This window comes from Monodelphis domestica, chromosome 7, assembly GCF_027887165.1.
Source record: "Monodelphis domestica isolate mMonDom1 chromosome 7, mMonDom1.pri, whole genome shotgun sequence".
In the NCBI taxonomy this organism is placed as follows: Eukaryota; Metazoa; Chordata; class Mammalia; order Didelphimorphia; family Didelphidae; genus Monodelphis; species Monodelphis domestica.
The window spans coordinates 179662523-179689268 of record NC_077233.1 but is presented as its reverse complement, the minus strand read 5'-3'; the positions used below and the strand labels follow the sequence as shown (position 1 = coordinate 179689268).

Here is a 26746-nt window from a genome sequence, read left to right as displayed (position 1 = left end):
ATAGGCTAGAGCATTGATTTTAATTTAATAAGATAAAATTCGATAAGAGTATATATAAATGCATATATATACTCACATATAAACAAAAGTTTGTATGTGTACACACATGCATATCTACACACACACACACACATATATTCACATTCCTATAATAAGTATTGTGTTTGGGTACAAAAAATCATGGAGGGGGGCCAGCTAGGCGACTCAGTGGCTTGAGAGCTCCCAAGCTGCTTCCTCTCATGTCCTGATCCCAGGCTTACCAAATAATATACTGAAAACAAATTTGGTTTCCAGCTCACTTTGACACAAGGAAGGAGGTTCTCCACAGTAAATGTAAGAATTATCATCCTACTTTCTTCAGGATCACAAATGGACAACTGGAAAGAACCTCAGAGACCATCTTATTCAGCCCCCTTGGTTTTTATAGTGTGTGGATTTATTATAAATTGCACCCCCTATTCCATTTGAATACCCATTTTGATGAGTATCAGCCCAATCCTCTGGGCAAGCATGCTTACTATGGGAGGACACCAGGTCTTGTGGCTCGTTGGCTTTTGGAAGAGGCTGGCCCCTCGTTCCACGTGACTCCTGACATCCAGGAGACTGGGCTCTGACCCGAATTGAGGTCAAGTTTGTCTAATCAGAGAGATGCAGAAGGAAAGAGGATGGAGTTGGCACCCTATTCTTTTTCAGGCTGGAGAATCTTGTGAATGGGAGCAGGGTGGCAACAGATTGAGTGTGATTTTCTCTTTTTTTTTCCTCTCTAACTTTTACTAAGAAATAACTAATATACGGTCTCCAGAGAATTTTAATCATAACAATAGATGTCATAACAGTAATAATAAGAGTAATTAACATTTCTAAAGGCTTGCTGAGCACTTTGCACTTATTTCATTTGAGATAAGGAAATTAAAACTAAAGAAGGTTAAATGACCTAAAAATCACACAGGCCCAAGTTTCAGAGAGAGGATTTGAATCCAGGCCCTCTGACTCCAAAGCTAGTATGATTTTCACAGTGTTTTCTTTTACCTCAGACGACTCTGGTAAGCCTAACCCCCTAATAGGTTGATCAACAATTACTGAACTGAGAAAATCTGGTTTCTGATTCTGTAGAGCTGAGGAATAAAATAAGCAGATATCCAGAATTTGGGGCTTAGAATTGATTCCCAATTTTAGTCCCCTATAGCCAGTCAGTCATAGAAATGAGCATGATACAACCAATCTGGATTTTCTGGGACAACATGAATTTTCTGGGGAAATCCCAATTTCATAAAAAGAAAACTGGACCCAATGTCAATATCCAGAGCAAATATTTTTTAACTTCACTAAACATCTTAGCATAGTTTTGACATCCTTATGGGTAAAGTTTAATACAAATTTACAAACATTTGTTAAATCCCTAACATTTTGCTAGGTGTTTGGGACATGAAGACAAAAAAAAATAATCTCTTCCCATGAGGTGCTATATTTTGCTCAGCAAGCTTTCTCAATGAAGATCAGACAAGTTACAGTTAGATTCTCCTCATTTTAGAGATGACCTAGAGAAGTTTGGTCACTTATTCAAGATCATAAAAGCACTTTGAACTCAGGTCCTCTGTTCTTTCCACTACTCCACATGGATTTTTCCCAAGCTCATAAGAAAGTAAGCTGCAGAGCTATAATTGAAATTTGGGACTTCTGACTCAAAATTCAATGAGATACTTATCAATGTTCAGTTTTGTGAAAGCATCTGCATTGCAAAAAGACCCACCTACTGTTAGAAAGAAAAAATAAGAATACCAAATGAAAACTTGACTTTTTGGCTGCAAAAGTAACATCCATTCTTTGAGGTAAAGGGAAGACATTGTTCCTAGAGTCTACTTTCTTCTCTACTTAGCAGTGAGCTTTTTTATATCTGGTCCACTCTAAGTGGGGGCAGTTAGGTAGTTCATTGATAGAGTCTTGGGCGTAGAGTCAGAAAGTCTCATCTTCCTGAGTTCAACCTTGGACAAGTCACTTAAACCTGTTTGCCTCAGTTTCCTCATCTGTAAAATAAGCTAGAGAAGGAAATGACAAACCACTCCAATATTTCTGCCAAGAACCCCCCAAAAGAAGTTCAGGAAGAGTCTGACCCAACCTAAGTGGTCCACTCAATATCTTGGAGCAGAGATCCAATGCTTACTGTATGTGGGGAAATGATATCCTTAGCTCTGCTCCTCTGTTTGGAAACCCCTTTCTTTTATATTTCAGGCTTGTGAAATAAATACCTTTTCAAATTTATAGCTTCTTTCCTGCCCATGGTGAATCGAGGGTTATGGGTCACTGAATATTAGACATGTAAGAGGACTTTAGAGATCATCTAATCTAATGCTTTAATATAATGGATAAGGAAATTGAGGACTATAGAAAGAAAATTACCTTCCCAAGGTCTCACGGTGAGTATGACCAGGGAGTGAACTGAGATCTCACTGCTCTTTCACATTGCTTGAATGACTGGCCTTTCCTCAAGGCTCAAAGAACAGAGATGCACAGAGGTCATATTTTAACTTCCTGAGGTTCTGCATAATCTGAAGAACTCAAACCCAAAGAGAAAAGAAAGAAAAAAATTCCAATAACCAGAATTCACAAGCTATTCTGGTTTTACAACTTTGAGTTGTCAATTTCTTCTTGGTAATGTCTTGATAGGCTTCTATATTAATGTAATAATCAGAGTTTATAGCTTTACGGTTTGCAAAACACTTTACCTACTCAAATTTAATCTTATCCTCTCAACTCAACATATTTGGTCTTCACAATATCCCCATGTTATAGATGAGGAGACCAGACCTCAGGAGGCTAAGGGATATGGTCAGATTCATACTGATAGGAAGCATCTAAAGCAGGTTCTTGAACTTGTGTCTTACTGAATTTCATATTTTGTTTTTCTCAGGATGCCTTTAAAAGTCAGGAAGGGCAATTTATAGGTAATTCTTCCTAGGAGGTCACTTCTGGAGGGGATTTCCAATCCTACCCTCTGATGTTTGAGACAACAGGTCTATAAAGCTGTATCCTCAAATTCAATTTGCATGTCTATAGTAAAACTGCATTTGCGTCTGGACACATAGTTACAATAACTCATTACAATAGTTCACATGTTTAAGGCACTTTGAGAATTAGAGAACACTTTCCTTACAGCATTTTTTTTTTTGAGATATGCAGCCTGAGCAGTATTATCCCCATTTTATGGAAGAGGAAACCAAGGCTTAAATGACCAGCCTGCCACCACATAGCACCATTGCCATTGCCATGGATGCTGATCCTTAAGCACTTATTCTGTCTATGGGTAATTCATATATATGCTATATTTTCTAACTAGACTGTAAGCTTCCAGAAGGCAGGGAACATCATTTACTTCTTTACAAGATCACTGTCAGTAAACAGTAAGTATTCTGTCAACATCACTGACTGTTTACATGAAGCACTTGAACTAAAGTTACTAAAAGGCTATATACTACATGAAGAAGCATGGAAGCCCGAAAAGTTCATTTGAGGGTCTGTTACCCAGAAACAAAATGGAATTTCTCTGTTGTGCACATATGTACTCCAAAGGAAAATGATAATAAGCCTAAAAATTAAATGTCACCAATTTTCTCTGTTCCTTAGCTTCTAAGTTAAACATAACTTTCAACTGAAATTGCACATACATGATAGTCTAACCCTTTAGTTAATAAGAGCTCCTTAGATTGTAAGCCACTTTTGTGGTTTACAAAGAGCTATATTGTTTCATTTGATCTTTCCAACAACATGTTAAGGCAGAAGTAAGTCATATTTATGTAGCCTTATTAGCTGTTCAAAATGCTATCCTCGTAACAGTGCCCTGAGCTAGGATGGCATAAGCATTAGGATGGCCATTTTACAAATGAGAAAATTGAGGCATGGAGTAGTGACTTGCCCAAGAACACATAACTAGCTAGTAAGTGTTGGAAGTGGAATTTATAACCAAGTCACCTGACTCCAAGGCCAGTATTCACTTATCTCATTAAGCTCAAGTTACAAAAGAGGAAACAGATACTCCAAGGAGTAAAGCAACTTGTCCAAAGTCACTAGACTCTTCTTACTCTCAAACCAGGGCTCTTTCCACCAAACCATGCTATTTCTTTGGTTCTAGTAGTTTTTACTTAAGAAAACACTTGGTTGTTTTTAAAGGGTTAACATGATCACAGTTCATAAGGCAAATGGGAAGAAAAAGGCACAACGCTTCCTAAAACTTATTCCTAGCTCTCCAAATATTAAAAAAAGTCCAAGTGGTCTAGGAGATCTAGAGCCTTCATTCTTTCAATAAACTACTTCACGCTGATAAACACTCTCCCACTGGAGAGGAATCAGTGAAACAAATCCAAGTCATGTCCCAAGGAAAAAGGGGACATCTATTTAAAAATAGCAAATAACCCCCCCCCAAAATCTTTCCTTAGCACACCTAAATGGACACTGGGGGGGGGTGTCAGTCGCTGGAGAAGTGAACTATTTCTTTGGGAGCTTGACATCACATCTTTCAAGGTGACCCTCATTTCATCTCACCGGCTGCTTTTGTAAGCAGGCAAATATAAGCAAATTACGAATAGACAATGTTTGAAAAGAACACATTTTAAAATATCTCCCCTCTGGTTTTTTCCGTGGAATACATACCCTCCCCTGCTTAAGGAATTCTGCCCTAGCTGGCAGAATTCCCCCCCTTCCAACAAAGCAGCCCCTGCGCACACACATACACACACTCACAGAAGAAATCCAAGACACTCGTGTGGCCTGGGTTGAAGATTTCCAGCAGGCAGCTCGCCGACTTTACATTAATTCTTCTGTTTCATTCCTGAGATTTCCTGGGCTGCAGCGTGTGGGGTGCATCCTAAAGGGAGATCTTTGCTCTCAGCCCCCCTCAGGAGCTGCTTGGGATTGTCAGTCCTGAGAACATGGATCACTCACGGGGGGAGGGGGAGTCACACGGCAGCCACCCGACATTTCAGCTGGCAGCCAGAAGGGATAACCACCTAGCTGAACCGACCCAGCTCTAGAAAATTGTTGGGCTCAGCCAAGGAACCAAAAGGGGAAGCGTCAAGAGCCGCGAGTTGGGGGTCAGGAGATTGAATCTCTGCTCATTTGGCTGTAAAGATTCACGTGTACTCCATCGCAGACAACCTACCCCGCTGCAAAGCACAGTCCCTCCCCGCCCCCTTCTGCCCCCTACCCCCGCCCCTGCTTGTTAGTGTCCTCTTTGTGGCTTCTTCTTTTCCCCAGTAGGAAGTCAACTAGCATAATAATGAACCCCCGATGAGAACAACAGGGCTTTTGAGTCTTTGGGCTTCTCAGCGCCTTCCGCAGGAGCCTAGCAGCTGCAAAAACAGCCTTTATCATCTCCCTGCATCTGGCAGCATTCTGGTGAACGCGTCCATTGAACCTTCCCCCAAGAGGACGAAGTTCCCACCCTCCTGCTCGTTCTATCCCAACCTGCCCAGGGTTTGATTAATCGCGGCTCCTGAGCCTCATCCGCACACATCCATCACCGACCGAGAGCCCTTATCGACTCCTACCCACGCCGGGATGCCTAAGAGAGGGAAGAGGGATGCCATGTAACTGGAGAAGGAGGGGGTCTGGGGGCTTCTTAAGGTTGGGGGGTGAAAGTATAGAGGTAGAATCCAGAGCTTTCTGCTGTATTTCTGGTGCTGAGAAACACTGCAGGACTTGGGTGCCTCTAATCAGTTGCCATGACAACTGCCAGGGGCTGGAGGAGCGGATACGGGAGGGAGCAGCAATAGGGAAGCTGTGCAGGCTGAGCCATTTTGGCCTGAAATCACTGTGACAGTGCTTCAGGAGAGCTATTACATGGTTGCTGTGGCAACCAATGGGAGAAAATCACAGAGGAAATCTATAATTATTACAAGCCAGATACTGACTTACCCAGCGCAGTAATCAGCACATTAGAGCGATCCAATCTGAACTCTGAGAAGAAAGTCGTTTCTGGGAATGAAGCACCCAGAGAAAGGCACACCAGGCAGACCTGCTTACATCTCAGGGCCCAGTGAAGAGGGATCAGGCTAGGGCAGCAGATTTTATAGGTTAAAAAAAAAAAAAGCCTTTTAATCCATATGTGGCAAGCACATCATAAAAAATCATCTATGGTTTGTCGGGTTGGTTGTGTGTGTGTGGTCTTGACTTGACCTTTCAGGAGTGGCCTCTAGGGTCCCTTCCAACTATGATACTTGTTTGAGATTGGTTTGAGAAACTTCTTTCCATTAAATCAGAACAGCAGAGGTTAATCGGCTTGCCCCAGGTCACACAATTGGTATACCATCAGAGGTAGGACTTGAACTCATGTCTTCCTCACATTAATCCTAGCTCTCTGTCTACTAAGGCCATATTGTATTGTATGATGACTGATATCGGTGTGTGGTCAATCTTCCCAACTAGACCTCAAACTTTGTGAGGTCCAGGAGCTGTGTATGTCTTCTGTATATTTTAATTCAGCACATTGCCTTGAAATAAAAAGGCCTTTGTGAAATATTCACAGACTAATGAATGAATTTGCTTTTAGACACATTCAATACTTCATCTTTTGTTACTGGCTGTTCCTTATGCCTGGAGTGTGTCCTTCTCAACTCAGCCTCTTGGATTCCCTGGTTCCCTTCAAGGCTCAGCTCAAACACCACTTTCTACATGAGGCATCTCCTGAATTCTTTGGCAACTAGTTCCATTCTTCCTAAAACCATTTTGCATTCATTTTGTAAAAAGAATGAGACAGAAGAGGATCATATAGGAGCAGAGGGTATTTCTCAAGGATCACTCGATCCTATTACTTCCCCAAGGTCACACAAAAATGGAGCATCAGAGATGGGATTAGAGCTCAGGTCCTCTGACTCTATCTTTGGCCAAGTCTTTCCCCATATTGTTTCTCCCATTAGAATGTGAGTTCCTTGAGGGAATGAACTATGTGACTTTTGCTTTGGTATCCCCACTCTTGAGCACTGTGCTTGAGACTGATTTATTTTGTCACCAGTCAGTCATCAGAATAGAAGAGTAAATAGAGACACAGTTCATGAATGCTATGCTACTTCTTCACAGTGAAAACAACTCTGTTTGGAGACTTTAGTTATATAGAAGAAATGCAGTTCATTATATTACATGAAAACTTGCCAATTGCTGGTCATTTGAAAAAAAAAAAACAAAAAACCAAGAATATCCATAAGCTGGCTAACTGACATGTTTTAGATATTCCTATATATTTGACATTATTATTGTTACAAATAAAAGAGTGGTTGTCATAAACTGTGACTGCGAAAATATGGTTTTAAAACAGTGTCAAGTTAAATAGAAAATAAAGTGGTCGCCATGGGAAAATTCCCAAATATTAAATACCCAAGTCAGCTGGGTTTTATGGAGATTTTAATTAATACAAATAAGGAATCAAGGAAAGGGAGAGAGAGTGTAAGAGGAAATAATGTATGAGGGGCCTAGGCCATAAGAGAGACCAGTCAGTCTTTAATGCACTCACCATAAGATTTGTCCCAAGCAAGATTCTAGTGTTCAGAGAGACCCTCCAGTTTAGCTCCTCAGCTCCACTAAGTTCAGCCATGGAGCCCTTCAATTCAGCTTTGGCAAGCTGAACTTCTTCAGAGGCTTTTCTGACCTCCTTTTAAAGAGAATTTTCTCCTGTCACCTCCCCTAAGTTCTCACATCTACCAATCACAGTAGACGTTTTCACAGGACTGACCATTCTTAATTCACATCTTCTTTAGTTCTCAACTTCTCTGGGTAGACTAAAACTTCACACCTCTTTTGTTAAGCTTGTCCCTTGCAAGTTTGCAAGTTTCCTGACCTTTTAGTGATGAATTTGACCTTCATAGGTACTTAGGACCTTTTTGTATTAGATCTAAAAATAGACTTAGCTTAAGGGTTTTTTACTTCACTTTAAGTATGGGTTAAATACTTTTCATTGTTCAGTAAGGAGTTCACAATTTTATCTTCCCCTAAAGTATGCTTAAGTATGGGTGGAGTAATGTTAGAGTCCTCACATTTCTGATCAAGTACCTTAATTGTTTAAAATGGGGAATGGTCTTAACCAAATGTTCTAAGGTAGAGTGAGAATTTTTAACATTCACAAGTCTGAGAAATTTTAAGGTTCACATTGTCCAGGCATATGTTTCAGAAAGCACAATGTACCTTGAAAAGCTTCATGCCACAGAACCAAGAAGAACCCAGGGCTTACTCCTAAGGTTAAAGGCAGAATGTTAAAATAGTAAATGTCACATAGACCTGAGAGAGATAGAAATGGAACACATTATTATTATTAGCAAGTAAGCAATCAAGCAAGGGCATTTGACAACACTCAGTGTGTACCATTTAAACCAACAATTTGCAGGAAAAGGGCAAAGAGATGAGTCAACAGAATAAGAAAATGTCCACATTTTCATTGGTTGGGGGAATGATAAGATAAATCATAGAGTTTTTTTTAGAGTTAAGAGGAATCTTAAAGATGATTAATAGTTCAAGTCCCTCCTTTTGTAGGTGAGAAAAGAGACACTGGAAATAGAAAGGAATTTGCTCAAATGAAGGGGATTTGCTCAAAGGTAGAACATCTAGGTAGTGGGAGGGTCAGAACTAGGACCCAGGCTTCCTGACTTTTGATTTAATGTTCTATGCACTAATTAGGAGGTTAAAAGATTTGAAAATTAATCTACTAGGTGCTTAAAAGGTGAACCTGTCACTCTACAGAACACTAAAAAGCTCACAGCAAAGCAAAATTATGTTACAAACTGAGATAAGCCTCAATGTTCAGATCTGGGTTAGACAAAAGATAGAATATTTAGGACATGCTTATTATTTATATAAAGATAAGCAAGTAAGACAAACCTGTCCTCAAGGTGTTTACATTTTAATGGGGAACACAACACTGTGTGTGTAGTTTATGGTAAGGAGATGGCCCTAAAGTGCCATGAAGACCTGTTTCTTTTGAAAGCAAAAGCTCACCTATGGGAGTGAGGGAAGAAAGGGGATGAAGAATCAAATCCAAGATTCTGGTGTGAAGGAGATAAGGATGATGGCCACAGGTAGGTAGCAAGGTGAGATAGTCAGGAAAAATCATGTATAACTGTTCTTAATCATCTTTCAGGCATGTTAGTCTTTAGGGAATAAACTTCAGAGGGAAGGATGTGGCATATATTACTCAATTATTAAAAATCTCTTTATTAGTTTGTTTTAAACCAGTTCAGAATTTCTTGCCAATTCTCAGTTCCTAGAATATGTAATTAGCTGGGCAGTTGCTTCTGTCACTGATTTTCCTCTCTCATCTAATTCTCTGAAGCAAGAATTAGAAAATGAAAATCCACACACATTTGATTTTTCTTTTACATGGAATGAGTGGCTTCATTGTTCAACATAATCCTGTTAAGTTTACTGTCTCTAGTTCCCTCTTCCTTCTGTTGAGTATTAAGGCATTGACTCCTTGTTAGGAAGACCTGATTTCAAATCTCATCTCTGACATACTGAATGTGTGAACCTAGACAAGTCACTTAAGCTCTTGGTGCCTTAAGCAATGATATGTTATAATAACATTGGTAAGTGGAATTTCCTGATCTGGAAGCTCTCTATGCAAATGTAAACACAGGTTTTATTCTTTATCCTATTTCCTGGCAAATAGTACCATTTAAAAAATGTCTTAGTTTTCTCATCTATACAGTAAGGGATCCTAGGACCATACATTTAGAACTAGAAGGGCCCTCAATGGCAATCTAGTCCAGTGGCATCAAACTCATATAGAAAGCCCATTAAACTGTTTATTTATTATATCTGCTTATAGTCCATTTTTACAATATGGATCCCTATAGTCCACATATTGATTTGGAAAATAATCATTATCAATGTTTTATTGTATTTTTATTTATTTTGTTAAATATTTACCAATTACATTTCTAAAGTCTATGATCTCATAACCTGTCTAGCCTTGAGACCCTCACTTATAAAATGGTGTTAGACTATATTGTCCAACTGTAAAGGGGTCCTGAGATCAAAGTTTGAGAACTACTGAATTAGATGACCTCAAAGGACTCTTCTAGGTCTTTGATCTACAATCTTAGGCTGTACTGCCCCAGCTCTGCCCCATCTCCTTCCTTTTACAAATGAGGAAATGAACAGCTAGGGGGCTATTAAGGATATAGTTTGTCCAGGACCACCAAGTGAGTTAACTCCAATCCATACAATCAAGCAAAAACAATGGAAGAGGGTAGGAGGGGTGCATATGTGTATGCCTGTGTGTGTGGGCTATGACATCAATGCCTACTTAAACTGCCTTATTAAAAAAAATAATCCTTACTTTGTCTTAGAATTGATATTGGTCCTAAGGCAGAAGAATGTAAGGAAGAGGCAATTGGGGTTAAGTGACTTACCCAGGCTCATATAACAGTGTCTGTGGTTAGATTTGAACCCAGATCCTACTGTGTCTACAGGTCTGGCTCTTTATCCACCAGCTGTTCCTGAAATGCCTTATTTTGATACTTCTTTGTGAAATTCAAGAACTCTCAATGGTATAGCATCCATCAGAGAAAGGTACAAAAGAAGAGAAATTCAGGGTAAATACATCCAAGAGGACAGATTGGTATTCAAGTGACTGCATCCCTGGGTACACAAGACTTCCATAGATAGGAAAAAGCACTGGAATTGGATCCCAGCCCTGTCACTACCTGTATGAAAATGGGCAAGTAAATTAACTTCTCTGGGACTCAGTTTCCTCATCTATAAAAAGAGGGAGTTAGGCTACATACCATAAAATCCAAGTCTTACAATTGAATGAACTTGAGAATAGGAGACTGACTACCTCTTCCCTTTAAGAAGTCAGGCTGTGTCATATAAGAAGTCCAAGAGACCACAAGAAGAAATGTTTGGAAGCAGCAGCCGATGACAGTGAGAATGTCTAGACATTTAATTATAGGAAAACAACTATTGAATAACTCGATGCTGCATTAATGGAGAACCCCAGAGGCACTTGAAAATTGATCTGTGTTCTGTCAGATTTCCAAAGGTGTGAAAATAGGATACAAGCTTCAAAGTGGATCATAAAAAGGAATATTAACTTTTTTTTTTTGGCATTTAACCAGCTAAAATTGGATTTCAGTCCCCAGAAGGAAATATTTAAAGCTGAACTCCAATCAGTTCCATCTGAACTTTGGTGCATTTTAAATGCACATTGAGTTGTCTTTCTCTTGGTTCAGATACAACAGAGAAAGACAGGCGAGAGAGGAGAAAGAGAAGTAGCCAGCTGGGGTATGTGGATAGGGGCCAGAAGTTTCCCCAAGACAAGAAAAGAGAAAAATTCTTGAACCTTGGTTCCTTTTTTTAAAAACCCAAGACATGCTTGAAAAGTCTATAGACTTTTTCCTGAGCCTGGCATTTAAAGTTCTCCTTTTTACTAAACTGAATTGAAATCAAAAGGCTGACTTGATCCTTAGAAAACAAACTCTTGGCTATTATGCATGATTTCAAGCCTGGGCTACAAATTTTGGAGAAAACATATTATGCCAGCAAGGAGAAGTCTGGTGTTAAGCCACTGGTCATAATTCTAGTAATACCCATCCAAAGAAACAGCAACATCGAACCCAAGCTGCCTCTCTTCTCTGAAGAATTCAGTTTGCTTTTCCATAAATGGTCTCATCCATCCTTACATCAGCAGGACAAATGCTGACATTCCAATTTAAAGGAGGAGAATCTGAGGAATAGAGGTTAAGTGGCTGGTCACATTGAAGGCAGTTAATCAGAGGCTGTGCAGGGAGCAGATAGCATATTTGTTGATACTTGATTCTGTCTTCCATTGCAGTGTCCTGCGTCCACAGCTCTTGTAAGCTGTCGAAATGCAATTCTTCATTATATTTTTCTTTTCCCAGACTTCTCTGGAGTGATGAGGTTACACTGAATTCGCTCCAAGGTCTCTTCAAACACCCAAATTCACTAGGGGTATTTCTCGGCACTGGGGCAGGGCGGGGATCTCTAGAGAACTTCTTGCCCCAAGTGTCTACCTTCTTCCTTCTCCTCACCGTCCAGAAAAAGTCACATGAACTTGCTTGGAAATGCTATAATCTATCTTGGCTGCCAGCTTCACTGTACCAGAACAGAAGGTCAAGGGAGCACATGAGACTCGAGGACAACCACTTTTTCTATGAGAAGACCCAAAAGCAAACCCTCACAAATTTTAGCTTTACAGCACTTTCTCCACAACAATCCCATGAGTTCAGTAGTGTAAATATTAGTATTTTGGACTGGACCTGTGATTTCATTGGTAAAAGCAAGTCATAGTAAAGAAATACCTTCTACCAATACAGATGGCACCTGCATTCGTGCTCTGTAAATCAGTCCTAAAAAAGATGCCTTGTGCCCATGGAGAAGTTAAGTGACTCATCCAGGGTGAGAGAGTCAGTAAATGTCAGAGGCAGAAATGGAACTGAGTTCTGAGACCAGCTCTCTCTACTCTACCACAGCCACCTCTCATGATCAATAATCCCGCCTAACAGAGAATGAAACTCAAGTATGGAAGAATTTGCCAAGATCACATAACTGCTAAGTCAGTCAACCAATCGATGAACATTTTTTAAGTGTCTAGTACATGCTGGGGCACTAAGCTAAATTCTAGGAATACAGAAAAGGGAATAGATGGTTTCCATCCTCAAAGAGCTTATAGTCTAATAGAGAAGATCACAGAATATCGTAGATCCAGTTAGGGGAGCCTCAGAGGCTATCTAGTCTAACCCCTCATTTAAAGAGCAGGAAACTGAGTCACTCATCATGCCTTGCCTTGTGCCTGGTTAGACTCTTGAGCTACTCTGTGTTCTCTTTCCTATTCAGAAAGGTAGGCTTCTCACCTTCTTTACAGTCTTTGAAGGACTTTGTTCTAGGACCCATCTCCTCTTTTTTTTTTTTGCCAGGAAATCAGCCCAGGACAATAGCTGCAGACACTTGAATACCAACCTGTCCTCTTGGATGTATTTACCCTGAATTTCTCTTCTTTTGTACCTTTCTCTGATGGATGCTATACCAGTGACACAAACATTGAGAGTTCTTGAATTTCACAAAGCAGTATCAAAATAAGGCATTCCAGGAACAGCTAGGTGATTAGTAGATAAAGAGCCAGACCTGTAGACACAGGAGGTTCTGGGTTCAAATGTAACCACAGATACTGTTATGTGAGCCTGGGTAAGTCACTTAACCCCAATCGCCTCTTCCTTACATTCTTCTGCCTTAGGATCAAAACTTAGTGTCAGGGAAGGTGGTGGTAGTGGTGTGTGTGTGTGTGTGAAAGAGAGAGAGAGAGATGGGGAGGGGAAGAGAGAGATATGGGGGAGGGGGAGAGATATGGAGGAGGGGAAGAGAGAAAGAGAGAGAGGAGGAGAGAGAGAGAGAGAGAGAGAGAGAGAGAGACAGAGACAGAGAGAGAGAGAGAGAATAAAGGGGGGGGTGACAAATGAAAGTTGTGCTAATGCAGAACTCCAAGTTCACTTGTTCCTTCATGCTCTCTTTAGCAGCGGGAACACTCACTCCCCCACACGGCAGCCTGCCAGCCCGGCAGTTCCAGTTCCAGTTCCAGTGGGGAGCTCAGCAGTATATCTTTTCTATTTCCTACTTTAAAAATAAAAGAAAAAAAATCTCAAATCAAGTATTTCCTTTTTCAGGTTCTAGGATATGTTTTGGCTTCTCTGTTTTAATTTTTTTTTCATTAAAAAATCTTTGCATTGAGAGAATCTAGGAATAGGACTAGCTAGTAGGCTGCTATGAGAAAGGCCTATGAACCAACAGGACATGGAGGCAGCATAATATAATAATAGCTAGCATTTATGTAAGTGCTTTTAGACTTGCAAAGCACCGAGGGAACTGAGGCTGAGAGAGGTTAAGTGATTTGTCCAGGGTTTATACAGTCCATAAGTATCTACAGCAGGATTTGAACTCATGTCTTCCTGATTTTAATTTCAGGACTCAATGTACTATTCCATCTAGCTACCTATATAGTATATGGATAAACCTTTGGATTTGAGTCCAGAAGACCTAAAACAATCCTGCTGTATGCATTTATTTACTAGTCATGTGCCTCTGGAAAAACAGTTAAACTCCATTGGCCTCAGTTTCCTCATCTGTAAAATGAGGTGATCAGATATGATGGTTTTAAAAGTTCATTTACTTCTAAATGTATGATGCAATGATACCTTTCCTGAACAGAGAGCCAGGACAGTAGTGACTCACTACTGATTCTCCACCATCTGATGCAGTTACTGGCAAAGTAGATAAGAGTGTGAGCCTGGAAGTTAAGAAGGCCTGAGTTCAAATTCAGCCTTAGACACTTACTAGTTGTATGATCTGGGCAAGCTGCTTCACCTCTATTTTCCTCGGTTTCCTCAACTGTAAAATGGGGATAGTAATAGCAGCAACCTTCCAGAGTTGTTGCAAAGATTAAATGAGATAATACTTGTAAAAAAAGCACTTAGTTACTATATATTTATATACTATATTACTAGATACTATGCATTTATAAATGTTATGCCCTTCTCTTTTCATCCTACCAGCTTATGATCTAGACTATGGATAATCAGGATACTATGGGGAGGGGCATAGATGTCCAACCAGTCCTATGAACCAGCTTCATTGGAGAGACTCATCTTCTCTCTCTTACCTTTTTCTTTGACCTAGAACTTTGTTAGAGGTAGCTGTGGCTCAGTAGTTAGGATTACTGGGTCTGGAGTCAGGAAGACCTGAGTTCAAATCCAGCATCAGACATTTATTCGGTGTGTCACCCTGGGCAAGTCACTTAATCTCTGTTAACCTTAATCCACTAGAGAAGGAAATGGCAAACTACGCCAGTATCTTTGCCAAGAAAACACCATGGATAGCTATGATCTATGGGGTCATGAAGAGTTGGACACGAGTGAAGAGACTAAACAACAATGGCCTTTTGGGGCACTCATGACACACAGGAGTATTCTCTGGTTCCCCTGAACCCTGACATGATTATATCTGCAGTCCACAGCATTCTGAGAAAAGTCTGATTATGTCTTCTGCCAATGTACTCGTCTGTATATTAACATCGGTCAGGAATGATAGCAGTTGGATGAAGTTCAGAGAAGATATGATCTGCTTATTCCCAAGTCTCCCAGGAGCTCCCAGCAAGCAGCAGAGAGCGGGGTGTTTCACAGTACCCCATCCATAGAAACTCTGGCCATCAGCCAGCCAACTGGCCAACAGTTACTGAGTTATGCTTTTAAATACAATCTTTTTAGACTAACCATGTTATGAAATGGCCACTATATAACATTCGACAGTATTCAAATGCTTTCAAAGATATTCAGAATGTTGAGGGTGTGAAGAGTCCCTCCAGTCCAACCCATATCAGAACAAAAATAGTCTATGCAACAATTCTAAGTCATCCAACCTCAGCTCAAAGACTTCTACCGTCAACAAAACTCACTGCTTCCTGAGGCTGCCAGTTTCCCTTCTGGAAATGTCTTTTATCTCAATCTTCATAAAGATACTGAGCTCAGGTTGGTATATCTGAGTACTGCTTCAGCTAGATAGGAGCTTCCGTGACACTGGCCTCCTGGTATTTCATTTTGTTTTTTGAGCAAGATTCTCCATCTCTTATCTCCGGCATTTTCACTGATTGTCCTTCATGCGTCCAGTGTTTTCCCTTCTCATCTCATCATCTCAAACTCCTGGCTTCCCTGGCTTCCAGCTTTCAGCTAAAATCCCACCTTCTACAGGAAGGGCTTCCCAAACTCACTTAATTCTCAGAACTTTTCTCTGTTGGTCACTCCCAATTTATTCTCTATATAGCTTGTTTGTCTATGCTTTACATGGTGTCTCTCCCATTAGGCTATGAGCTCCTCAAAGGCAGAGACTGCCTCTTGCCTTAATTCTTGTGCCTTTCCTCTATTGGCTATTTCCAATTTATCCTATATATATAGCTTCTCCGTATATAGTTGTCTACATGTTGTCTCTCTTAGCTGTGAGCTCCCCAAGGGCAGGAACAGTTTTTTGCTTTTCTTTTTTTTTTTGTATGTCCATGACTTAGTACAATCTTGGCACGTAGTAGACACAATAAATGTTTGCTGACAGATTGACCATGAAGTCTTCCTTGATCACTCCATCTACATCAAACACTTGATATAGTACTTTATGTATGATGTGTCCTGCTGGGAACAACCCTGAGAAGCAGATAATGCTAAATCTTTATTATACTGATGAAAAAAAATGTTGCTTCAAAGAGCATCTGACTTACCCAAGGTCACAAAGCTAATAAATATTAGAGCCAAGATCCAAGCCAGGTCTTCTGCTTTCCATGAGACCAGCATTGACTGGCTGTGTGGATGATGCATATTCTGTATCACCTTCTATTGTATTGTATTGTATAGTTAAGTGATCTTCCTTGGTGAGCTCATCAACTCCTATAGCCTTATTTATCATCTCTCAGAAGATGACTTCCAAAGTGATATAAGAGCACTTCTTTCTCTCTCCCAAGGCTCCAGTCCCACATCTTCAATTGCTTGTTAAACGTTTCCATCTGGATGTCCTCTTGGCATTTCAAACTCATCCAAAAATGGAACTTATTATATTTTCCCCCTAAATCTAGTCCTGCTCCTAATGGCCCCATTTCTCTTTCAGGTCCACTATTTTTCAAGGAATCCAGATTAACAGCTTGAGAATCATCATTAACTCTTCTCTCTCCTCCACCTCCTTTGTCCAATATGTTGTCCAGTCCTATTGATTTGAACTCCATCACATCTTTCACATTTCTCTCCACTAATACATCTCTGCTTTGGTTCAGAACCCCAACGCTTCTCCCAGGACCATCACAATAGCCTCCTAATTTGTCTCCTTTTCTCTATGTTCTCTTTTTAGTTTAGACACAGCTGCCAAAACAACATTCCTAAAATATAGAGTGGATCATGTCATTCCCTTTCTCAAAAATCTTCAATGGCTCTTTGTTGCCTCTAGGACAGAATATCATCTGCTCACAGCCTGGAATTGAAAACCTTCAACAATTTGGCTATCAATCCAATCCTTAGTCTTACTTAATATTGCTCCCTCACACACTCCCCATTCCAGTCAAACTAGCTTACTTGCCATTCTACATACATGGCATTCTTTCTCTTCATGCCTAGCATGCATTCATCTTCACCTGTGCCTTATAGAATTCCTAGCTTCCCTAATTGCACAGTTCACAAGGGTTTTCTTGACCCGCCCTGTCCTTGGGAAGCAATTCCTGTGGAGGAGGGGCCAACTATTGACTGTCTCCTACTGCAGAGGCAAATCTAGCCTGGCTGAAGCAACAAGGCAGCCTTGGAGAGAGGCAGGAAGAAGTAAATGCCAGGCAAGTCAAACTAGCACCACCACCTTCACTTTTACCTCTTCTCAGATCCCAATGGAGGTAACCTCTAACTCTGAATCCAAGAACCTTGGGAATAGCAGTGGTCTCCTATACTACCAGGAGGCAGTTAAGTGACTCAGGGGATGGAGTGCTGGGCCTGGAGTCAGGAAGATGAGTTCAAATCTAGCTTCAGACACTTCCTAGCTGTGTGCCCCTGGCAAGTCACTTAAACTCTGACTGCCCAACAGAAGGATCCACTTTAGCTGGAGAAGGAAGTGGCAAACCACTCTAGTATTCTTGCTAAGAAAACCTCATGGATAGCTATGGTCTTATAGGGTCACGAAGATGTTGGGCACAACTGAATGACTGACAACAACAACTTAGACTACCAGTCCTGCCTCCATCTCAAGCCCTGCAGTCATCATGGAGGAGAGCAATTGCTGTATAGAAGGGGTCCACCTTCCTTGATACCAACAACTACTGATCAACTGACACCATTGAGCATATGAGCCCAAGAGCACTGAGAAGGGCAGCCAACCCCAGATCACAGGTCCTGCTTCTAGTCAAGCTTTCATCGGTAATCCTCCCCAAAAGCATTCCCCATGGAGATGAGATCTGACACTAGCATCTACAGGGACTCTAGCCCATTGCTCTTTCAGCAGCCACCATGACTGGAGACCCTGCAAACAAATTTCTTACCACCAAAAGCCTCAACACTGTCATCTGGTTCAGTGTCTCAACATCAAAAACAGAAGTGATCATGCCAATGGAAAAGACATTAAAGTTGCATTAATATCTGCTTTGCTGCTGTATCCTAATGATCATGGGACCTTTCTGTCTGACTTGCTGCTGAAACCTCTTATATATATATATCACTTGGAGAACAGGAAAGGTCTTGATTTTGTATCTATATTCCCACCCCTTAGCACAGTGCTTTGCATATTATAAGCCCTTAATAAATGCCTTTTAATTTGTTCATTGAAATTATACACTTATCTGTGTATATGCAATATCTCTCTAGCAGAATGGAAATTCCTTGAGAGCACTGACTATTTAATTTTTGTCTTTGTATCCTTAGCACCTAGAACAGCGCCTTGCTCATAGGAATTGCTTAATAAATGCTTGGTGAAATGAAATGTCTCCTTTCTCCTACTTAATCATAACTGCCTAAAGTGTGGATGTTGCTGAGTCTTTTAGCTTTAGATCTAGATAGCACTGAGCAAAAAGTAGGTTTTGGGGGTAGCTAGGTGGCTCAGTAGATTCAGAGAAAGGCCTGGAGTTGAGAGGTCCTGGGTTCAGATCTGACCTCAAACACTTCCTAGTTTTGTGATTAACTCACATTATCTAGTCCTTACTGCTCTTCTGCCTTGGAACCTATGCCTAATAACAATTCTGATTCTAAGGCAGAAGGTAAGGGTTTTTTTAAAAGTAGGCTTTGAGGGAATGTCTAAGGCAGGAAAGGGTCACCCCTCTAGCATCCCTGACACCATAGAGTTGTTCTGATAGTTGTTCCTATCTAACAGTCACCATCACAACTAGCCTCTTGGGTAAGTGTCATCAATTCCAATTCCACTTCACTTTTTTCTCTCCTAACTTTTCACCTTTCTCAGGGCTTCCATGAATATTTCTGAATTATAATAATGATAATAGTGCTGCCCATCCACAAAGACATTCTCAGGTGTGCTGGTTTCTAATAGGACAATGCCTCTATGTTCAATTCTAACTGATCTAAAAATCAACTTGTGATGTTTAGTAATTAATTTAGTATATTTAAGTATAAACTCTCAACACTGCATTCAGGGACCCATCTAAGTGTCCATCCAGTCTTATCTCATACTACTCCCTTTCATGTATTCTGTGTTCCAGGCAAACTGGATTACTCTCTGTCCCTTTTCTTATCTTGTCCTCCCTCTCGAATTTCTTTGCCTTTATTCCTGACCTTCTCCTTGCCCAGGATAGATTCCTCTTGCATACCCATCTGCTAAAGTTCTTCTCTTCTTTTATGGCTCATTCAATGAAGAGCTATTCCCTTTGTGAAACCTTCTCTGATTTCCTTCCCTAAAGCATTCCAGGTCATTGCCTCATATGGTCTTAGATCTTGAGCTAGAAAGAATCTCAGGAGGCATACAGTCCAACCTCACAGTTTTACAGATGAGGAAACTGAGACCCAAGACAGTTAAGTGACTGGTGTAGTCAAGAACAAATAAGGTAGTGAACCCAAGACCTCTAACTCCAGAGTTGACATTCTTTTCATTGTATTATCCTAAGTGATTTCTCCCCCTTCAAATCTCTCTGTGCCTTTTCCCAGGACTTCTTCATACTTGTCACACTTTCTCTATCAGTTATTTATCTACTTGTCTCAGAAATATTTATCTGTTTAGGCACCAGCAGTGACTTGGACATAGTAAGCACTTAATAATCAGTTTACTGTTAAATAAAAGCAAGACACTGGCCTACATGTATATTATCAAAGCCATCTTCAGTTTTCCTATGCATTCTGGTGAGAATTTTGTGTGTGTGTGTGTGTGTGTATGTAAGGGTGCCAACCCGGCACAGGTAGACCAAAATTGATCTGGAGGGTTTTTGAAATGACAAAGAGATCTTTGCACAAAAACATCTGAGCACTGTCAGATTAAGATTTAGAGGCAAGACCTGAGTTCAAATCTTACTTCAAATCTTAACCTCTTTCTCTTTGCCTCACTTTCCACATGTCTAAAATGAAAGGATTATATTCAATAGTCTCTAAGGTCCCTTCCAGATTTAAATCTGTGATCTTAAGAACATGTGATTTGAAATTCTTAATATACAGAGAACACGAATACCAAATCTACTTTGTGTCTGCTGGAGAAATAAGTTTGTGACCCATTGGTTGCATTCATTCTTGCATGTTCAGGGCCAGAAAGCACTGGGGAAAGAAGTTGAATGACAGAATTTATGAGAAGGCTGTCATGCTGCAGTGGGAAGGAAACTCAAATCACTTGGTTCTTGCAGAAACCTAAAATTAACGTGAGGCATAAACTTCTTACTGAAGCCTGTCAAGTCCATCTGCTTCCCACCCCACCCAGTCACTGAACTAAAATCTAGGTGAGTTCTTTTCTTTTACTTCTCTCTCCTTCAGCTCCAAACTTTCTTCCAGGTAATGCTACTTTCTTTTTCACTTAAGCGGTTAATGCAGCATTTCCCCAGCACTTTGTTTTTTACAAAGAACCTTCCATCTAAGAAGAACCACGACTCTGCTCATTTCGTAGATTAGAGGAGACAGAGAAAAGGTAAATGACTTTGTCAAGGTCACTGCACAAATCTCAGGGAGAAAAAACACTCCAAGATTCCTTGGCTGTGTTCTTCCTGGGCTGCTCCACTCCTAAGAACTAATCTACTTCTCAGCCTGGTGAGTACAGCACAGACAAGGGATGTTGGACTTTGAGCTTTATTTCAAAGATGCCAAGAAATGGGGGCTGACATTTCAAGGAGATGTGTCCCATTCAAAGGCAAGGAGATGTGGTTACTGTTGGCAAGAGTTCTCTAGTTTAACATTTTTCTTCTGAGGACCTTCTTTCCCTCTTTAATTAGTATCCTAACTCTTCTTCCTGCCTAAAAGCTGCAGCAAAATCCATCCCTTGGGCCTCACTGAGGGCTATTAATGCCGTGAAGATTATTGGCACTGCTTTCAGTGATTTGGGAGTCCCTATCCACAAAAGCCAACAATCTATTTAACAACAATATTCTTCCTATAATGCTATATGGTTGTAAATCATAGATCAACCAGAATTTCTGAAGAAATCAAAATTGTAGGTTACTCAACAATAGTGAGCATAAATTATTTTCACTTTATTAGCAGCAAAAATTTTGGTGAGCAATGACATAAAAATATTATCCAGGAATTGAGGGCAGGTACTATTCTATCTTTGTATCCCCCTATACTAAAGATAGTGTCTGGTACATAGTAGGCACTTAATAAATGAGCACCAAACTGAATTGAATTGTATAATCAGAAAAAAATGTGTCTGAGGCCAGATCTGAACCCAGAGCCTCTCATCTCCAGGCCTGGCTCTCTATTCACTAAGTCTCTTAGCTGCCCAATAGGCATATATATATATATTTTTTTTTTTTAAATAATCAACAGCTATTAACAACAACTACTATACTATTTGGAGTATGTGGCATTTTTCTGACATTATGAAAAGGAGTCCCCAGAATTGAAAAGGTTAAGAAACAAAGACCTGGAAAAACACAGGATTTGTTGGCCTGATCTTTTATGGAGGATTTGTGGGAAGACATGAACAAGAATCACACAGGCTGAGGATATATGAATAGGTCATGGTTGGGTCTTCACCATAAGGATTGTGAAGATTGGATTTGGCTCTCCTCTAATAATAACAATGAAGATACTTAGCTCCTCCTTCGCTGTGAAGATTAAATTGTAATCCCTATCTATTTTTAGATTTTAATCCCCAAAGTGTAAACACAGTACTTAAAGTTGAGTATGGAGATCTGCCCATTTTGGATTTTAACCATAAAAAGATGTAAAGACCTATTTCATATATTGCGTGGGAGGTCTGTGACCCACGTGTGAAAGAGTGGGCAGTCCAAGAGTGGAGCGTTGGCTATGATTGGTAGATGTAAAAATTTAGGGGAAGTGACACAAGAGAAAAAGGTCTTTAAAAGTGGAAACAGAGACACACAGAGAGATACCTGAAGGGAGTCACTCATAGTGAAGAGAGGAACTTGGAGTGAAGAGAGACTTGGAGTGAAGAGGGACACTTGGAGTTTTAAAGAGACACACTTGGAATGCAGCCTGCTGGTGTTGAGGCTGATAAAAGAATCTGCTGATTGAACTGACAATGTGGTGAGTGTAAAGGCTGACTTCTTTCCTTGCCCTTTGTGGAGGCATGAAGCCTCTGGGAAAGGCCCATCATCTTGAGACTCCTTTCCCCTGGTTGGGGCCTTAGTATTTCTACCTGGCTCAGAGGAAGTCGGAGCCCTCTCTCTTTCAATCTCTCTCTCTCTCTCTCTCTCTCTCTCTCTCTCTCTCTCTCTCTCTCTCTCTCTCTCTCTCTCTCTCTCTCTCCTTCCCCTCCCCTTTTCTCTCTTCCTTAATATCTTCCCTCTATTGTAAAAACAAACTACCACAAATTCCATTTTACTTTAGTAATTCATTTTTAGGATTTAGAAATTAAATCTCTGGCAACCAATTAAATCTATTCAGTCCAATCATAAATCTAACAGGGCCTAGTAAGTCTAAACACTTTGAATTTTGGTCTAATCATTTATTCAACAAATTTTTATTAAGCATCTACTATATACAGCTTTAAAAAACCTTTATGCTCTGTCTTAGAATCATTGTTAATATCTAATCTTATATGTAATCTCTAATAATTGAATATTAATATTGATTCCAAAGTGGAAGAGTGGTAAGGACTGGGTAATTGGTGTTAAGTGACTTGCTAGGGACAAATAGCTAGGAGTTAGGAAGTTCATGAGGCCAGATTTGAACCCAGAAACTGTGGGGTTTTCCTTAATGGACTTCCCTGACCAGCAGGGTCCCACAAGGGAAGGGGCTCACCTTTGTCTTTCATAGATGTGAATATGCTTGGGATGCTACAGAAACTATCATCTCTAGACCTGGCTCTCCATCCACTGAGCCACTAAACTGCCTCTATCTACTACAAATATATAGCACTGTACAAGGTGCTAAAAAGATATATAAGGAATCTAATAAGGGAAGATAATAGATGAATATAGGAATGAATTATTAAGTACTTATGCACACCATCATGTAGCTAACAAAATATGACTCCAAAGAAGAAAGTGCCTACCTGGAAGATATTATCTAAAATTTAAATGTATAACATGTTTTCAAGCAGAGAGTCTAAATGAAACTGGCCAAGGTTTTTCTGTTTTCAAAAAGTATCCACAGCAGGGCAAAATTTAAGTGACTTTAACAATTGAGTCTATACTATCTTCTGGAGACCTTTCACTAAGAGTCACGAGTCTTAACTAGAGTTTATGTTGAAACAAAAATTAATATACATATCCAAATTATTTTTTATGAAACAAAAATCTCATTCTCTTCCTATTCTCTCCCCTCAAGCTTAAGGGAAAACAAAAAATGAAACAAAATCTTTATAATAAATATGCATAGTCAAGCAAATTAAGTTACCACAGTGGCTATGTCCAAAAACATGTCTCACTTTGTATATTTAGTCCATCACCTGTCTTTCAGGAGGTGAGGTGGGTAGCATGAGAAACTGAAATTGTCAACACAATATGACTTGTACCTAGTGGTGGCTCTTTCCCTGAAATCATTAGAAGAATAGAAAAAGTCATGGTGTTGAATAAGAGTCCTCTGTAACATTTTCTGCCCCAAACAAAAACTTGCTAGAATCTTCTATTTGTAGGAATTGCTAGAACCCATCCTCCCCAAAACAGAAGTTAGCATTCTATTGAAAGTGTAGTCATTTTTCCAAATCCTCTGCAGGCCTTAAAAAACCTCTGCAATAGAACTGGAAATTGAGGAGATGCTCATCAATTGGGGAATGGCTGAACAAACTGTGGCCTATAATTGTGATGTAATAAGAAAGTGCCATAAGAAATGATGAACAGGTTACTTAAAAACAAAACAAAACATGGGGGCAGCTGGGATGCTCAGTGGATAGAGTGCTAGGCTTGGAGTCAGGAGAATCTCAGACACTTCCTAGCTGTGTCTGGCCACTTTTAACTCTTCTGGCCTAACCCTTAGTAGCTGCTTATATTAATTCTATGATAGAAGGTAAGGGTTTAAGACAAACAAAACCATGGAAAGGCCTACATGAAATTGTAAAAAGTGAAATAAGCAAGCCAAAAGAAAGGTATATACAGCTACATAATTAATGTTTCAAGAATAATGAATGTCCATCTCCAGAGAAAGAACCGATAAATAGAAACACGGGAGATATAGTCTATAGGTACATCTATATTGCTTTTGGTCAGAGGATGTCTTCTATTGTAAGTGGGATTTTGCACAGAGAGGAACTGTCCTTAGTTGTCACTCATGCCTCTCCTCAACAGTCCATCTCCCCTCTGTGCAAAATCCCACTTACACTATAGTATGGGAAGGGTAGGGTGGGAGATACTAGGGAATCTTAATGTAACCAATCCACAAATTACCTCCTTGGAAAAAAAATCCCTGTAATGCATCCCACAACCCCAACTAAGACTTGGAGATGGGGGAAAGCATATTTGATTCCAGCTCTCTAACGCTGTTTCTTTTTTTAAATGAGTTCACTTCTTTGCAAACCAAGAACGTCAGAGTGGGTGAGGAAATGGATGCCCAGATTCATGAAAATCACATCCATCTTCTGGGCTAAAAACAGCTCTGAGGAGTCCTCCTGTCTTGGGAGAGTGAAGGACAGTTTAATTAGATTTTGTGCTGGCTTATATGACTTTGGTTTTATTCTGTTAAAACACAGACTCGTGTCTTAATCAAGGCCCTTGGAACTGTCAGGCACCAGGGTGAAGAGGGCAGACCAGGTCTCTGGCACAAGTAGAAGAGACCAGAGCCTACTCTTGAATGCCTTGTTGGATGGGCTAGCTCAGGCACATGAATGAGCTCATAAAAATGATCTACTAGGGTTAAGAATACAAAATGTCTCTCACTAAAAGACTGTTGTATTCTCTGTTTTTAGTTCTGGCTTTGACTAGCTGTGAATAACTTCTGCTTTAGTGACCTTGAGGTCAATATGTGTCTCCAAGGGCTGGAACATTCATACCAAAGAGATTAATGTCTTATTTCTGCCATTACTTCTTTTCATCTTTCTCTGTTTCTCTCCTCTCTCCACTCGTCTTCTCCCACAGAAATACCATGCCAATTCTGGGGCTGATTATTCTAAGCATCTTGAATACTGGCTGACTCATTCATGCATTTGTTAACCATCAATTCCATACAATACACCTGCATCATCCGTATTTTAAGCCCCTTGGTCTGAGTTTCTCTTCTTATTGGTAGAGATGGAGGCACTGCCCTGTGTGAGGAATGGGGTAGAGACAGTGAAGGGTGAAAGCTTCAGTTATTGGGAAATACCCCTTTGGAGATTCTCCAAGGAAGAATCTCCTTTGCATAGCATCGATTCTGCCTCCAGCTTAGAGAGAGAAGATGAAAGAGGCCAAACCCACTGCAGGTTGCTGAAGGAAAAGACCCCAACAACTGGGAATACATGAGAGGAGCAATTAGTCTCCTTCATGTCTCTACCTCCTGTCGGTACATTATAGACTTTGGGAGTTTCCTCTTGGGTGGGATCAAAGACACTCTTGGTTGAGCTAGGTTATCTCATCTCTCTCCCAATGGGAGAACTCCTTCACTCTGGTATCTATTCTCCTATGTATACCTTCTCTAATTTTTGTTTTGCTATAATCTGGATAAATGAGTTTCTCTGCCATTTGCTGTATGTGTTCATTGTAAAGTGGGAAAAGAATCAAGCCTTGTTTATAGAGTTTGGGATCCTCCTTCACCTCAAAATGTTCCTAGATGAACAATACTTACAGGAACCTATAGATAAACTTTTGGCCTGGCAATCCCCTATCTCTGAGGGGAATAGAAGGGTCGCCTCTGGTCCCAACTTCCTGTTTCCCCTCCTGGCAGGAATAAAAGTTTCCCTTGGAGGAGAGGCTAGAGATGTCTCTTCTGCCTCTCTTCAAGCTACACACAACATAGTCCCCTTGTCACTACCTACAACTGTACAACTAAAGGAGAGAAAGAGAAATAAGGAATTTATAATCTAGTAAAGGGAGAATAGAGATGAATGAAAGAAAGAAAAAGTATGTATTAAGTACTCTTATTCCCCATACTGTGCTAAGTACTATAGATACAATAAATAGCAAGAGAATCTTTGCTCTCAGAGACCTCACATTCTGATGGAATACGATGATCCATATAATGATGTATATGGAAAGAGAAAATACAAATTAGAATGCAAATTCATAAGATGCATATAAAGTGCTAAGACATCAGATGACCAAGTATAACTTGGGGTGAGAAGGGGAGAAATCAAGAAAGGTTTCAAGGGGCATCTAGGTGTCTCTATGGATTGAGCCGCCAGTCCTGGAAATGAGAGGTCCCCAGGTTCAAATCTAACCTCAGACTCTTCCTAGCTGTGTGACCCTGGGCAAGTCACGTAATCTCCAGTGCCTGACCCTTTCCACTCTTCTGCCTTGGAATGGATACTTAGTATTGATTCTGAAGATGGAGTACTTAAAAAGAAAGAAAGAAAGACAGTTATCTGGACATTCCCTTCTTGCTCTTGCCTCTCAGCATCCCTAGCTTCCTCCTTAGGGATGGAATGTGTTCCCCTTTGGTATCCTCACTTTCTAGCACCCTGCCATGTACCTTAGGGACTGCTTAAGAAATGTCTGTTGAAAAAAAAAAGAAAT

At 40.3% G+C, this 26746-nt stretch overlaps 1 protein-coding gene across 2 annotated transcripts in view; it reads right to left on the bottom strand.

The window, feature by feature from the left end:
- ABAT (4-aminobutyrate aminotransferase) overlaps positions 1 to 26746 on the bottom strand; it is a 125567-nt gene that overhangs the window by 82378 nt on the left and 16443 nt on the right. The window contains exon 1 of one of the 2 annotated variants that reach the window (XM_007498674.3): positions 4735 to 5563. The exons of the other annotated variant lie outside the window; for it this stretch is intronic. The gene's annotated coding sequence lies outside the window, so the exon portion shown is untranslated. Of the gene's footprint in view, positions 1 to 4734; positions 5564 to 26746 lie in introns of those variants that run through there. 2 annotated transcript variants of the gene reach the window in all.